Source organism: Pyxicephalus adspersus, chromosome 6 (genome assembly GCF_032062135.1).
Source record: "Pyxicephalus adspersus chromosome 6, UCB_Pads_2.0, whole genome shotgun sequence".
NCBI lineage: Eukaryota > Metazoa > Chordata > Amphibia > Anura > Pyxicephalidae > Pyxicephalus > Pyxicephalus adspersus.
The window spans coordinates 99,143,684-99,148,862 of record NC_092863.1 but is presented as its reverse complement, the minus strand read 5'-3'; positions in this window follow the sequence as shown (position 1 = coordinate 99,148,862).

Here is a 5,179-nt window from a genome sequence, read left to right as displayed (position 1 = left end):
CAGAACAAATTGTTGGGTTATAACATTCCCTGCTGTATTTAAAACTAAAAAGTTTGTGCTATACATAGTTTTGGATTATTAGAGGAAACCTACATTAAATAAGTGTATACAAACTCCATGCAGACTGTGTGCCTATTGGAAAGGCGTGCATGCCTGGCGCAGTGATGTTGTTGAGTTACTGTAGTATTTAGTAAATCTAATCTTGTTTTTCTCACCTGACATTTTCCAGATCGGAGCCGTCATGTTCTATTAAACACAGGCTATTTATAGAAGACGGATCAGCTATCTGCATGGGAGCTGCGCTCTGCCTCTAATCTCCGATACATTATGGTGTATCAGTCATTCACACAGACACTGCGCTTATACATTCACACAGACACTGCGCCCATACATTATGTATCACAAATCTGTTCTTTCGTGGGATCACCCAGGTAGACGAGGTCGGGTTCCGTTCTCCCCTGACCCCTTCTCTGCTTTAAAAATAATTTAGATTTTTATTACATTATTATAGCCCCAGTGATAGCTAGTCTATGCTTCTCTATGCAATACAGTGTGATTGGGGCTGGTGGGAGGGGCCATGAGGGTGCTGTGCATGGATTCCTGACAACATAACAGCATCCTTGCATTGATACTCTGATGCGAACAGTGGGCTGGGTCATAGGAAGAGTTATGCAAAAAAAAATGTCTTAATGGGTGGAGGAGTGGGCAGATCTAAGCACAATGTATTTGCATGCAGACCATCCCAGGTAATGGCCACAAGCAATGCTGAACCTACATTAATTAAAGAACATAAATCCAATTTAATGCTGAAAGGGGCGGATTCAGGGACAATAAGACCGAGGAGGGAGGGGCTAGATGATACCGGATGTCCTCCAAAATGGAGGCGGGCTCTATTTGCTGCAGCTTCTAATTGTAAGAATCTCACCGTGTGCACTAAAAGCTATTTCAGTCCAGGAGAGGAGCTGGTTCAACTGTACAAGACTGCATGAAAAACTGAAGGTCAAATTCAATACAAGGAAGACTGGAGGGTAGATTTATTTAAAAGACAGCTGGAGAGAATTTTCAATGAAGGGGAGGCTGGGGGCAGATTTAATAAAGGAAAGACTAGAGCAGATTTACTAAGGGGGAAGCTGGTATGCAGGTTTATTGAAGGGAAGGCTGGAGGGCAGATTTATTGAAGGGGTGGCAGATTCAATTAAGGGAAGGTTGAAGAAAATTTTCAGTGAAGGGAAGGCTGGGGGACAGATTTATTAAAGTAGGGGCTGGAGGGAATTTTCAATGAAGGGGAGGCTAGAGGGCAGATTTAATAGATAAAAAGGCTGGGGGGCAGATTCAATGAAAGCAATGCTGGCGGGCAGATTTAATAAAGGGAATGCTGGAAGGAATTTTCAATGAAGGAATGGCCAGAGGCAGATTCAATGAACCAAAGTTGGGGAGGGAGGCTGGGGGGCAAATTTATTAAAGTGAGGGAATATTCAATGAATGGGAGGCTGGGGGCAGATTTAATGAAGGGAAGACTAAGAGGCAAATTTTATGATGGAATGACTAGTGGGCAGATTAAATGAAGGGAAAACTAATAAGCAGATTCAATGAAGGAAAGACTGAAGGGCAGATTTAAGCAGTTCTCTAGCTTTATAACTTTGCACAGATTACAGAAGTACCCCTCCCCTGATATACCACAACAAAAAGATGAACTGAATTTATTTTTTTAATGTGATCAATTGTTGATATCATCACTGTATAATAATACATAAAACTTCCAAATGGTAAACTGGATAGAAAGATTTTCTAATTGTTCTCATTAAATCACATTAACAAATGTTTGAATCTTGGCTGAAAACATTATTAGGTAGGTACGTACCATGTACGTTGCATTGTGCTGCAGTGGCCAAACAATAAATTGGGGTTCTTTAAGGGCCCATTTGTAGGTAATACGCTGCACTAAGGTGTATATAGGCGGCATCTATTTCAATTTACCTGTACTTAAATTTGCAGGATGTATTCATTTTCATCTGTCAGTTGTTTTCACCTTCTGAATAAATGCACACATAGGAGTGAATGGAGTCTTACTGTTTAATGCGGGTTAGAGTTGCAGGAATTGCATAGTGTGTAATGATCCACACAACATATCCCAGCTAACCCAAGGGCCGTGTGGACACCTGACAGGCTGCAGGGCCAAGCTTGTTGTGAAACCGTCTTATAGGGATTACAGGCTAAATGTCACCAGCTTCTCCCGAAGACACTCGGCTTACCACCAGAATAGTATTTGTCTTGTACAGCAGAGGTGAGGAAATTACACAAGAAGGGCCACAGGATGAACAAAATCAGTGGTGACCAGTGGCTCTAAATTGTTACAATATTCTAGAATTTAGGGTTCCCCACCCCAAAATTGTAACATGGTATCTTTTTGAATAGACAAAATTTTGCAGCTTGATTTAGGAACCAGTGACAGCATCCATCCTCTTCCCATCACCCAGCCAAATCCCATTCAATGGTCAGAGTATTTCTGGTAGCCCACCTGCGAGAGGTATGAGTAAGGGCAAAATGTTCTTGAAAAACTCCAATATTTACCCTAAGAGGGAATCTGTCTACTCGGCAATCATAGCTGAGACCTGCTTGTGCTGCACCTCCTACTCTTTCTAACTCAGGGGAAAGTTGTTTGTGGTTCTCAGACGAGAGTTTGAAAGACAAAAAGTTAAAAGGATGATGATTTTTGGCAAGATCATAAGGTATTTTTCTGTAATTGCAAAAAACGTGTATGCAGTGGAAAAAGGGAAATTAATGCAGCCACCGCATCTAAAGACTGGTAAGTTGCAATATATTGAACTTTTGCTCTTGGATTTAGTTACGCTTCTTGCCCCTACTCATTCACCCCCTTGAATTTAGCCACAGTGGTGAGATGATGCTAGACAATGCCATGTTCTGAAAATAAAAATTCAGAATTTCACTCATTCCTATTGCTGATTATTCCCAGTGGGTGTTTCACCATGCATATTTATGTTCCCAATCCTCCAAGATGGAGGTATGTGGCCTATTGGACCATTGTTATGGGAAGTGTTGACTGATGGAAGTATGACCCCTGTAGTAGACACTACTCTTGAAGCCAAATAGGTAAATGGCTTGATCAGATTTTTTTTTTTACAGCTCTAGTCAATGCACGATCACTGAACTACCGCACACACAACAGATAGCGAACGATCGTCGCCCAATCAGATCCGGCGGGATGGTCATTCGTTTCCAGCCTTTTTTCTCGTTTATTGTCCTAGTTGGCCAGTCGTTGTTTACTTTTTTTGTTAACGATTATCGGACGTTAATCGTTCGTTTCCAACGATAATTATTGCACGTGTGTACATAGCCTTAGGTATTTGGGTTGGTCAAATGTTTGTCCAGCACTGATGGAAGACACTTAGACCGTGACAGGTTACCTTTCAGATCTGCTCACCCTGCAATGGGCACATGTTAGGTTAAGAATACACTAAAGCTGGTTATGATATTGGAGGTTTTAGTAAAGCTGTGTGGCCTTTGCCCCTTTTCCACCCTATCTCACCTTGGCAACATTTCTGGGCAAGATGACTTAGTATGGTTATGTCTTCTGGCCCATGTTTCTTCTAGCCATGACTTTTGCAGGCCCATCAGTGGCGTGAAGAATAGACAAATGGTTCAATGCCTATCCATCTTGGTAAGATCGGTCTTTGCTCTGAAAGTAAAGTGCTGCGTCATGGTAATACTACAATACCATCCTCGGCTATTTATCTGTCCATGATAGTAGTCACTGCAATACAAGTGTTTACTGGTCTAATTACATTTCCTGTCTACGTCTTTATTCTGTTGCCAACGTTACCAAGGACACACGCACAATGTTCTTCAGATGCTGTAAGACAAACATTTAGGAAGAATTAAGCTACAATGCCAGGGGATCCATCAGGCCATTCAGAAAACTGAATTATATAACACCTTATCTTCAAACATATTTCATATCTACCAGTTTCCACCATTAGGGGGCAGAAGACTTCCTCTGTAGCCTTCAAAGCATTTTTCACATCCTCAAATGTTTCATTTTTTAATTTCATTGCACCCAATGTTGGTAAGACTAGTGAGGGGAATGTGCTTAGGTTTGCATGCTGATTAAAATAGGGCCACTATAGTGGTAAAAGAGTATAGTAATAAACGAAAACAGGGAATTGCATTTTATTATTTCCCAACTTTCCTAGTTTCTAAAGGGGTATTCCATATACATGTATAGGTGCATATTTATATGTATAAATTTATGTATCTACATTCACTGCAGGTGAATCTTTCAGGTGTGCTTGCTTTAAACACACAGTGACAGTGGAGTTGGTGTAGGTGTAAAATGAGAAAAGATGTGAGTCCGCTTGTTCTAATAACATAATCCATTCACGAAGGTGCCATGGAGTCTGGGATGGGTTTTAATGATCTGAGTTACATGGCTGTGGGGGTGAGTGGTTGTCATATTTCGAGGGTCCCCACCCCTGTTTCAGGATGGTTGTTCTTGTTTGATGTCCATGTGACTAAGAATTATTACCTATAACAGCCTTTCTCTACCTTTTTACATAGGGGGAACCCTTGAAATAACCTTCAGGGAACCCCTTCTAATAATACTATATCCGCAGATCACAGCATATTAGTGTGCCGATCAGTGGGAAGAACGTCACCCTTACAGAAACCCAAAAAGATCATTGGTGTCAGTTAAACTGACCTGAGAGGTACAGATTGCTCATTGATCAAGGAACCCCTAGCAACCTTTGGAGGAACCCTATGGTTCCACTGAACCCTTGTTGAGTTTAGGAACCCTGTTCTATACCATAACCTTGATACGAAGAAACGTTCTTTGTTTCTTGATCACTAAAATGTGTCAGGACCTCCACAAGTCAATCTAGGAAGGAGCCAAGAATCTGATGGAAGTGCAACCAATTCTGAGCAAACCAGGGGCATAACATGATTGGTGAAATGGTAGAACATCATAGTACATCACCTCATGACAGTACAAGCAATGGAAATAGAAGGAATGGAGTCTCTGTACCTATTGCAGTCCTTTACAATGTCCATTAAAGAGGTTGGTGGTGGTGACGTGGTGGTAGGTTGTTAGAGTTGCCTTCTCTAATTTTCTTCCAACCATTCCTTTATAGTTTTTTTGTTCTCCTGTGTTAAAAGAGACAAC